General features: G+C 45.6%; 1 long non-coding RNA gene across 1 annotated transcript in view; it reads right to left on the minus strand.

The window, feature by feature from the left end:
- Positions 1 to 1,936, minus strand: part of LOC144172472 (uncharacterized) — an 86,102-nt gene extending 84,166 nt beyond the window's left edge. Inside the window, exon 1 of the long non-coding RNA XR_013323019.1 lies at positions 1,779 to 1,936. This is a non-coding gene — a long non-coding RNA (uncharacterized LOC144172472). The remainder of the gene's footprint in view (positions 1 to 1,778) is intronic.
- Between the last annotated feature and the right edge of the window lie 9,844 nt (positions 1,937 to 11,780).

Here is an 11,780-nt window from a genome sequence, read left to right on the forward strand (position 1 = left end):
CGAAGCTGTCATGCTGGTCCCTTACGTCTTCGAACCTGTTGCTGCAAAAATAGGTCGGGCTTCGCGGGGCATACGTAAGGACGGTCCACATTGGGTGTGCTGGGTTCTCCGTCTACCTCTTGATGCCATTATGGCTCTTGCTGGAGTTTACAAGACGTGAACTCGAATTGGAGGGCCTGCAAGCGGAGGCTCGTCTTATGAATGGGCATTGTGTCTACGGGGTCGGAGCCAGCAGCGAGGAAGTATTCTGAATCGAGGGCCGTGGACTGTTATCTAATCTAGCATTTTCGCAAAACTGTAATGACAAGAACCAGCTGACAATAAGTGCTGCCTTGAACTGCCACGAGAAACGAGAGATAGGAAAGGGCCGCACACCCCAAACAGGCCAAATTGTACCCTTCTCCTAACAGGAGCGGCACGACGGTGGGAGCAACTGGTTATCCTACAGCAAAGACGTCAAGTTCCAGTGCGGCAATATAACATCTTTGCAGTTTTGGCCAATAAGAGATGCTATTTCAAAAATCCCGCCCGCCATGCACGCTTGTTATGAAAAAATGCGGGAAACGGGTTTACGGCCGTTTTACTGGTAACGTTTCCAGAAAAATAGCTAATACAATGTGTCAACTCGCTGCACACATACTCAGCAATCCATGAAAGCACGTAATTAGGCCCGAATTGTGGCCCCCCCTCATTAGGAGCTGGTTCCAGGAAACCTGGTAAATTAGCCGTCATGGAGGTTAATCCTATCAGCAAAAAACTGTTTCAAATATAAGAGGACTGGTGAGGCAATGAGAAATTCCTGATAGAGACATGTTTTTCTTTTTTTTCAGTAACAAAGCTGTAATAGAAATAAAATCATGCCACTTTGAGCCCCTTTTAATGTATGATGGTATTTTGGAAATTAACAGCCTTATGTCTAGCAGTTTGGCGTGGAGTTGATTCACCTGTTCCGCCTTTTCGATCCTCATACTTTGTGTTTGGAAAAAAGTTTGGCTGTCTTTTTTATCGGGTTCTTCGAGTAAAGCTAAATTCTTCAGTGCCGATAATTTTATTGCTAGCGTTTTATCGCAAACGCGTTAAATATATATCTCGGAATCTAAAAAGGGAATTATTTAGTCCGAAATGCACACTGATCCAATAAAGGTTCATAAAAGCAAAACTACAAAACACCTTTTTAGGCATCTGGATCCGTTACGTATGCAAAAAAGTTCCATACTTTGATAGCCGTCCGAGGAGAGCGCGATTTTGCGAAAACATAGTTCAGCTACTTTTACCTACGTATGCGTCAAAATTTCAAAAATTCAGCCTCCGAAAAATCCAGTTTCGTGTCTAGTCTACCAGCTTTGGTATAGGTGTTGAGCCCAGTCAGTCAGTACTTCTGATTACTGACTTCAAGTCAGTCATCTCACTGACTCATGAATGACTGACTTACTGACTGACTGACTGACTGACTGGACTGTCAGTCAGCCATTCAGTCGGTCAGTCGGTCGGTCAGTCCGTCGGTCGGTGAAACACCACCCTGGTTTGTTGTCAAACTACGTCACAACATACGAATTAAGATTTACCTTGCAAGATGGGGCTGGGCAATTTAACTAATCGTCCTCATGATTTGCATGTGCATTCAAACTAACAATCATAACTGGTGGAATGCGACCCGGTAAACAAGTTCATTTTATTATGCTCTTTGGGGACGTTCTTGTACGAACAACCCCATCAGAATTGGCCGCATCATTAGTTAATGTATGAGGTACTGATTAAAATATTTATCTTCGACTCACCAAAGAAGCATTTCCATACTGGCGAATTTCACGATGCCCAGAATATTTCTTAACACGCGTTGTGTTCTCTCTGACAGCAACTACAGCAAGCGGCGCAACCAACAGCAGCACTGCTTTTAACATAGTGCGATCGCACACACACCGGACCACGGCCTCCAGGCGCGCTATGAGGAAAACGTTAAGTATATGGAAGGTCAAAGGGACTCCCGAGCGAATTTTTTTTCTGTCGAGGTCTTGTGACCTTTGTTGCGCTCGCATGTAAACAATATATTTGGTTTTTTTATTTTGATGGAAAGACACATATAGCTTTTGTTGCTTCGAATAAGTTGAAGCCGGATATATGAACTAAATAATTTTCCGGAGATTTCTAAAGTCAAAATTTCCAAATGACAGCAAGGACAACTCCAAACTCCTACGCGAAATGTCAGGACTTGGTGAATTTTCATCACTTACACTAAATGAGCTACCGCGCGCCGGTTCACTTTGGAAAGCATGGCTAGCGCTCCGTGGTGGTGACGATTTCAGCTGAACGCGCCAAAGGAGGGCCCAAAAAAAGACGCACAACAGGCTAGGCCCCTTACATTTCATGAAATCGTTCACAAGTGTTTTTTTTTTTCTTGTGGCATAGAGAGCTACTTAAAGGTTGGTGCAAAGTGGCGCGTTATAACAGGCAATTTTTATTTCGCCCCCTGAAGGCCACACTTTGAAGCAATTTCGCGTGGTTAAAGTGCGGTAATCGGTCGAATATATCATATTAGAGCAACGCATATTGCAAACCAACGCGTTTCAGGTTTGAGTGTCTATTGGAATACAGCAATATCTCGTTAACTCGAACTCGCATATCTAGAAAAATCAGGTAAGTCCAAATTTTCCGCGGCACCGAACCTTTTCCCATACGTCCCATGTATTTGTTGCCCTGTATTTCGAAGTATTTTTGGGCCAAACTGCGGAAATCTAGAAATCTTGAATGAGAGGGGAACGAAAATTTCGCCGCCGCGGACCGTTTCACAAGATTCTCGATGCTGCCGCCCCTAAGTCACTCGATTTTTTTTCTCTCGTTTAGCCGCGTCTACCACAAAGCCGATGTTTTCCCCGAACGTGAAGTCTGAGCCTAGAGGCATATCAGCTTCATCAAGCAACCTTGTGGCTCATCATGTAACGGTAGTGACATGCGCCGAGGTGCAGCTATAGTGCCTACTAGTGCCTACTATAGTACCGCATACTAGAAGATAGATGTGTGTCGTGCGGGGAAAACCCAGAGAACCAAGGGTTCCCTTTTGCGCTGAAAAAAAAATTGTATAGAGCGCAGGCGTTCCCCGGAGAACTCCTGTTGCAGTCAGCGCGACCTATCAAGTTTTAAACCAAACTCAACAGTTAACTGATGGGTTTTATGAACCTTTATGCCATAAAATAAAGAAATAGGACCATTTAAGGAAGTAAATGATTTATTAAACAAACGAAACTTATGAAGCCAACCGATAAGCAGCAGCCGCAAGGGGTTCGATACTTTATTGCAATTCGCGAAACTTTGCTTATATCTAAAATCTGCTTATCTCGAAATATTTCCCGGTTGTTACTACTTCGAGTTAACGAGGTATTACTGTATAGTGGACGCACGAAATAGGTTAAAGGGACCCTGCAACACTTTTTTCAAATATTATCGAAATCTTAAATGCTTGCAGAGCGTAGTATACCAACACATCCAGTACTTATGTTAGGGGGTCGCAATGTACCTCATCTACAACGTACTGCTCTATGCCGATCAGATGACTCAGAAACTTTCTCAAAAGATTTTTCTCTCTTTCTCGGTATTGGCGTTCTTCGACCGACCACTGGAATTACAGCGGTGAAGCGGCTATTCGTTGGCTTTCCTTCAGTTGGAGCAATGAACGCTTTTGATAGCCACTTTAATAGGAAGCCACAAAAGCAAAGCAGAAGCGGAAGGCGTATCTGCTACTACGAGCAACTGACGCAGTGCCGCTCCGCGCTTGCGATAACTATAGCTTTCGCTGTGCTTCCAGCCGCGAAGTAAAGAGGGAGAGCGCTCATCGGAAGTGTTGCAGAGTCCCTTTAAAGGCACCCTGCAAAACTTTCGATAAGCGCGTTCTCACTTACCTTCGCGTCTGGAAGCACTGCTAAATCTATAGTTATCGCCAGCACGGAGCGGTAATTAAACCATGATTTGCTGGTCTCACCAGATACGCCTTCCGTTTATGCTTCGTTTCTGTGGTTTTACTTTTATAGTTGCTATCGAAAAGCATTCATTGCTGCAACTGGAGGACAACCGGCCAACAGCCGCTGCATGGCCTTAATGACATAATTCGAGCGGTCAAAGAACGTCAAGACCGGAAAAAAAAAAGAAAAATATTTTCAACGAGTTTCCAAGTTGTCTGATGGGCATAGAGCAGTAATTTTAGGCTGAGTTACTTTGCTGCTCCCTAACCTAAGTACTGGGTGCGTGGGGTGACCAGGTTCTGCAAGCATTTAACATTTCAAAAAAAGTTGAAAAAAAGTATTGTACGTTTCCTTTAAATGTATTTGCCAGTAAAGGCGGTTTCCAAGCCAAACTGTGGAACGAGACACCTAACAAGGAGTTAAATAGCACGCAGACCATCAAAACGTGAGCGGTTGAGAGATATGGTAGCGCTTGCCGAATATTGAAGCGGCTTAGACGGGGTTGAAATAGATGTTTTCATACTATTTGCTGGAGACCTGACTTCTAGGTAATAAAAAGCGCAATTAGGGCGCCAAAAGTAAGCATCTAAAATAATCCTCTAAGCCTCTAGCGTTTCAATTATAGGTACTATAAATTTGTGTTCAATGCAAACAATTTCAAACGACGACATGCGTGACCTGTATCTGCGGCACGAAAAGCAAAACCGTTACTACTTATGATAACATCAAGGTACCAACGGTTGAACAAGCCGTTAAATTATCTCATGAAACTGCTGGATCTATGACGATCAATTGGCCTTAGTTAACATGGGCCCTACCCACATTCCTGTTCAATGCCACCGTTGCTTGCTGGAGCGTCACATATAGGGGTACATGTATAAAACAGAATACTTGAAAGCTGAGGCTGCTTTATGTCTGCCTGGCACAATAAATGACTACGCAACCAAAATACACACAAATAATTAACGCAAGGGAGGCGACAATTTATTAAGAAATTAATTTTGTTGCTAGTTTATGCCTGCACAAGTATGTAGTGGAGAATAGTGGCAGGGGCCTGCACGCGCAGCTATAGGTGGTATTCACTGAAAGGTTTAGCAGGCGATTCCTTCGCGTCTCAACACTTAAACCCCCATGACCATGGCCATTGTGCATACGCATGCGATTTGCGCCCGCATCTCGCAAAAAAAAAAAAAACGCCAGCCTGCATCGTCTGCCGCGTTTCAACCCGATTCTCGGCGGCGGCGTCAACAGGTATATTAATCATTGCACTCACGTTTTGTGGTGGCGCTCCACTTGCCCTCCAGCCCTTCGCATCCGTCGTGTCGGCCATGTCATCAACAGATATAAATAATAGCAGCGACATTTTGAAGTGATGCTAGGATAGAATAGAGAAAAGTAAACATTAGAAAGGCGAGCGAAGAGTAGAGAAGAGCAATTCCAGTGTGGTTGATGCCGTCTCTCACAACACGCCCCGAACACTGCTGGCTGGCGTCATGCTGCCTCCGGGAGACCAGAAGCCTCGAAGGGAATGGTGAAGCCTGGAGGCAAGCGAGATTGCTGTGACAAGGAGCAATGTATGTGGCGGCTCAAACCAATTCGAAGTTCGCTGGATTACAGTGTAGCCGGCAGACCGATACTGAGGAGCGGGAGCTGGCACTCGACGGCTCACACCAGCAGGGCGAAAGCCGGGTGACATCCAAATCCAGGGCGGCGGCCCGTGGAGACAACGGGCCGCCGAAACGAAGTCCCTCCGATAGCGCCCGATGACGACAACAGTGCTACGCGATGCCCACTGGCTCTTAATCAAATACGCGAGGCGGAACCACGTGAGAGCTTAGGGCGCATTCCGCCGCGGAGAGGAACACTTGTGGCACGCCGCTCACAGTGAAAGTAATAAACTATGTTTCCCCACGAGGTAATGCTTTTTCTCGGTGGGACGGCCTGATGATGTGCCGCCATGATGGCGGCCATAATGCTAAGGGGACACACATGGTTGCGGGCATGCGCACCACGCCAGTCAATACAACCTATAGGTTTCATGCCCGTAGTTGATAGATGACATGTCCGTTGTGCTGGCGCGAGGTTTAAGCGCGGACGTCCAAGGACTTAATGGCACCTGTCCGGTATCCTTAGGGGTAGAGCGAGTTGGGTTGGTGTGTTACAGAACCGGTAAGATTTTTACGACGTGGGAGTGACACAGACAGCTCCGTGCTTGTCCGCCAAAACAAAGCTGGGTTCTTCAAATGTTCATTCGGCTAATTGGCGACGAAATGGGCTCCATCGCAAATTACTAAAAAAAGTGTTGTGTTTAGTGCACTCGTGGACTGCATCCAGCTACGCGGGAGAGTCCTTCACAGAGTGGAAGGGCAGTAATTTTTTCTCCTGCTTCCACGCGGCAGTGTTGACATTCATCGATCATCAGCAGGAACGGGGCTTCTTCCTTCCATGGGGTCGGGGAATGGCTCCTGTGTGGGAGGCGGGAGACTGCCGAACGCGTTTTTCTCGACTGCAACATGGCAATGCATTTCGGGGACAACATCCAAGCGTACTTTCGCACCGCGTGGCGCGTCATCTGGCCGGGCTCAAGCTTCTATACGTGGAAGCGGACCACCTCGTTGCCGGTGACTGTGTCCTCCCCATAGGCCTCCACTCCCTCTGGAAAGAACAGGTAGGTGCAGTGGAGTGCGCCCTCCAGCCACAGCAGCCGACATGTTGACATTATCTGCGGAAAGTGGAATGTACAGTTAGCGCACTCAGAATACCAGGCTGTGTGTGACCTGGAGCTTCGAAGAACGCTCACCCGAGGCGGTCACGCACTGAAGCCCTGTAAGACAAACAAAAAGCGGAGACAGGGAAACTCCTAAGCCCATGCCAAAATTCGAGCATTAGACGGGCCAGCGCATCTATCTCTTATTTCATCAATGCCTCTTTTCAGTTGTATATACAGGACAGATTGACGCCGACTGATGAGTCCCACGGGAATCCTTTCGTCATTTGATATTTAGGCTTGTGGTTCTTTGTTCTTCCGTCTTTGTGTCGTGTTTTTCTTTCTGGATTTATGTTTACTGTGCCCTTACCACCCCACAAAATGTAACCGACAGATCTGCTCTCGTAGCTACTGCTAAATCGTGTGTAACCGTCTGCATAATTTGTATATTTATGTGTAAATAAAGGTATTGAAAAACAAAATGCGATAGCTTAATCGGATGGCCGCCGGTTTCATAACGCGAGTGCCCAGGTTTGATTCCGACCAGGGAAAGCGTTTTTTTTTTCTTTCCAATAGCTGCACAATAGGTTGTTCCCTGCCGCTGCTAACTCGGTACCTCTAGGGCCTTTGGGGTGGCCTAGTAGTTAGATTGCCCGTTTCATGGCGTAAAGCTCCCGGGTTCGCTTCCCTGCAACTGCGTAACCCAATTTTTTTCTTGAAGTTCGGAGGATTTTCAGTGCGACGGTCGCGCAAAGCTCGGCGTAAAGAGCTGTGCTGTAGTAAAAATTTGGACGGTATATTGTAAGCAAGGTAGGCACCCCTCCTCCAACCAAGAAATAAAGCTGGACGCCATATTGGATAGCTCACTAATCCAGCGCGACTCCTCATAAAAAACCTTCCCATTCGAAAATATTAGATCGAAACCTGCACAAGGACAGGTGAGAAGCCGGCATCAAATTCTTTCAATTAAAGTAGCAAACCCATGTAAAAACAGTACACACCGATGCCGGAATTGTCGAAAGTACTGAAGCAATAATCCTCGCATTGGAGTACCCTGGCAATCTTTGTGATTGCATGATTGTTCCTCACACACAGAAATGGAAGAAGCAGGCATTGGACCCAGCTTCATGGTAATCCAACTAGCGAAAGTATCAAAAGAAACATTACGAACATCGTTAGAAGCGTAATACCTAAACGCTTCGGAAAGATTTTCCCCATCCGCAATGAAGGAAGTTTAACTTGCACGGACACCCAGACGCGAGGGATCGAGGGAGCTGACCAAGAAGCAAGCGAACTCAGATACCGTGCTCCTTACGACCACGACTACTACACTGCCGTCCCCGAAAAATATGAAGCACGTCTCTTTCTATGCCTAGCAACACGATCCTTCGCGTGCCACGAAAGGCTCTCAAGACTGATGAATCGGAAACTCTGAGCAGGGTACACAGTAATCTACATATTGACAAATCTAAATCGGCGAGATGTTTAATAGGAAACATCCCAAGTTAGCTGAAAACTCTGCTAAATGCGGAAAACATCCATCCTTTTTGCCACGCAACCTAGCCATGCCCAGGGGTATGGGAAGGGGCTAAAAACTCAAACGTTACATAGTCCACTTCTGGGGAGAAATGGGAGGCAGCTTTGACCAGCTCGTCACCTCAAGATAAGCGTGAGCTCATTGAGTAAGCAGGGAACGAGCTGTTGCATGCGGGGTTCTGGATTTCGTGGCCCCCTCTGACAAAGCTCCCACTATTCCTTTATAAAAAAAGGTATTGTCTTTCCATCTCTCGCTAAGCAAAAGACAAAATGGTTAGACCGGCAACAACATAAGGGATTAAGTACTTTGAACCACTGACAGTGTCTTCGTCTCGCTGCGACTGACCAACACAACGCAGCCACCGTTTGTCACGACCATTTTTCAACACAAGCGAGTAGATGCATCTGTATTTCCTGTGTCACGGCGATCAAAACCGTTAATGATAGCCTTGCTCCCTAAACGCAACATCGTAAACGCAACAACTCAGTTTCAAAACGCTGCTTTCGCGTTCAAGTGACGCTATCGCGTCGACCTATACGTGAATTTCACTCCAACTTTTTTAATTATCTGCTTCCTAAGGGTTCCGGTTAATCACTTGATACGTGACGTAAGCGTACATACGGCATGGCATAATAGCGGCGGCTGGGGAACATAGTTGGTCATCATGGTGGTTTCGCTGGGGGGTCATTCCACAGTCAAGCACACCGCGAAACATATCGCACACTGCACTCAAGCTTCAGCAGGAATTGAACAAACATTGACTTTTACTCGTCAGATATGTTTAAAATAAAAATATCACACCCTCTCCTTATATCGGGTACAGTCTATGAAATCAGCTGAAGCTAGAGCGATACGATGATGTTCAGGTTTATTCACGGTGGTCAACAGCATCGCGTTGACGTCTGTTAACCTAGCACCGAGATCATCTGTACCCCTTAAAAGGCGATTCAGAAAAAAAACACAACTTTTTTCTGTTCGAAAGATCTCGTGTTTTATAGTGCCCTCCACATTTCACCGGTTGCAGAGGATGCTCTATTCACTGAGAAATTAATTCATTGAATTAAAAATTTAGATTTTCCCGTCAAATTGTGTTGTCGTGAAGTCTGCAATGTCGTCACAAGGAGAGGTCTTCAAGGCTAGTGCGCCATTAGCCTCGGCAGCCGACTGCGGAGCCTTGTTTCCCGCCAGTCCTCCTAGATAGAATCGTCATGCGGCTCATGGCCGTTTTCTGACTTTGCTTTGTTTTTGACCGTATTTGCACCTGGCTTGCGTCTAGATGGCGCCGCCATACGGCGCAAGACCGTTTTCTGCCTTTGCTTTGTGTTTGAACGTATGTGCACCTCGCTTGCTTTTAAGTGTTAAGGTACGAGTAGGAAATTGCGGTAGAAAATAATCGTGCCGTGAAACGCGGTGTTCGCTCGACAAGTATGGTCACGTTAAACACCGTCGCTTACGCCAATCGGCCAGTGTCGTCTTAGAAAATACGCCGGCACTCTTGTGCAGATAAAACAGGCATAGTGCGCGCAGTACCAACAGCAGTACGCATCAGTATTTCTACGTGCACATTCGTAATTTCCACTGATTACCCCACCATTCTTACTCCTATAAAGAGAATATGCCCTAAATTTAAAGGGGCCATGGAAATAAAACACAAGCTTGTTTATTCTAAAGATTTCGTGTTAAACAGCGCCCTCATCGCTTGTCCAGCAGCGAAGCATGCCGCATTTAGTGAGAAATTATTCAAATAAGGTTAAAATTTTAATTATCCCGCCAACTCGTGTGTTTTCGTGACGTGTGCAATTAAGTCATGAGGGCATGTATTCACACGAATTTCCAGTGCGTCTTTAGGCTCTGCAGCCTTGCTTACCGTCCGTACTCCAAGATTGCGCTACCAAAGTCAGCCGCGGACCGTTGTACGCCATTACTTTGTTTTTGACCGTATTTGCACCTGACTTGTTGTTTTTGTTACTGTACGACATCATGGTTTCGTGAAACATCGGGTACGCTCGGCAAACGGGGTCACGTAACGCAACGTCGAGTACGCCAATCGGCCAGTGTCGTGTGAGACAACTCCAAAGCGTCGGGCTGCTGTGTAGCTTAAAAAAAGCGCAGTGCACCTGGTATCAACAGCTGTGCGCATCGGTACTTATATATGTTTACATGAATTTTCGTAACTTTCATTGTTTACCCCACCATTCTTACTGCTGTTCAGTGAATATGCATTATATTTAGGCGCACATAGCGCCTTCGGCAAGCTTATCAGCCCTGCGTAATTTGCGTTTGCTTTTCCCAGCCTCAGCCAATCGCACAGCTGGGCAGATGACATCACAGATTCTGTTGCGAAAATGAGCTAGTGGGTCGCATGGCCATTCCCTTTTTTCCTAATTATATAGCGCATTTGAGCGAAGTGTTCGTTAAAAGTGGTGTCAGTATGATTCTAACGAGGCAATCTTTTGAATGAACCACACTTGTATTTTGTCTGCATGGCCCATCTAAGCGCAAATGGCTCGTTCGGCATGCTTATAAGCCCTGCATAATTTGCGTTTGGTTTTGCCGGCTTCTGCCAATTGCAGAGTTGGGCTTACGATATCATAGGTTCTCTAGAGGGAAATGAGCTAGTGAGTCGCATGCACATTCCCATTTTTCCTAATTATATGTGAGTGAAGTTTACTTTAAATGTGGGGTCAGTATGATTCTAACTAGGCAATTCTTCGAATGAACCAAACTTGTGTTTTGTCTGCATGACCCGTTAAATGCGTTTACACAACAGCGTCGCTAAAATCATTGTTTAGACTAATGACGGCAAAAAAGAACGAATACGCTCGTGTGCGCCAATTTTAACGCCCTTTCAAAGTTCCACGTAGTTCAAATTATTTCAGCCTCCTCCACTACGTCACGCCTCGTATCCCGGGCATACCTTCGGCACGTAAACCCCCAACGTTATATGCAAGAATTCGTCCGTTCGCAAAGTGATTCTCAACAGGGAGATGTTTTCATAGCGGCGGGTGTCGCTGTCACCATGTCGTTTTTTACCTTCGTTTCATTCTTTTCTGCAGCAACGTAGCTGAGAATTATTCGCAAAGGTGCTTCCTTGTTAGAGTTGGAATGAACATTTCTAGGAACTGAACGTTCGATGCAAGTGCCTGTTCCAGATGCCTTAAGTATCTTTTTTATGTACCTATGAACGCACACAACAACATGTTGTCAGAGTTTCTGCTCTTCGATGACATTAAGACCATTTTAAAAAAAAGCTTAACATTTTACTGGTTATTTGAACTTTTCACATAAGTTTGCACCCGCATATATGCTACCATAAAGTATTCTCCAAAGAATCTTTGGGGGCAACATAATACATATCAGATGCAGCGCTAATGAGAAAACATTGGTCTTAGAAATCGGAAGTGAAGTTTTCATAACAATTGGTTCCCGAAGACCTAAATATTGTATACGTGTTGGTAATGGAAGTTTAAAAAAAGCATTTAGAGTAATTCTGATTAAATTGGGCAGATATACTATGTTGTTCGAGTATGGCAAAGCCAAAACTGAAATTCCATGTCGCCAAAATTTCAACCCATGTGTAACA

The sequence above is a fragment of the Haemaphysalis longicornis genome, unplaced genomic scaffold, assembly GCF_048455015.1.
Source record: "Haemaphysalis longicornis isolate Haplotype H1 unplaced genomic scaffold, Haemaphysalis longicornis Haplotype H1 scaffold_220, whole genome shotgun sequence".
NCBI classification, from domain to species: Eukaryota; Metazoa; Arthropoda; class Arachnida; order Ixodida; family Ixodidae; genus Haemaphysalis; species Haemaphysalis longicornis.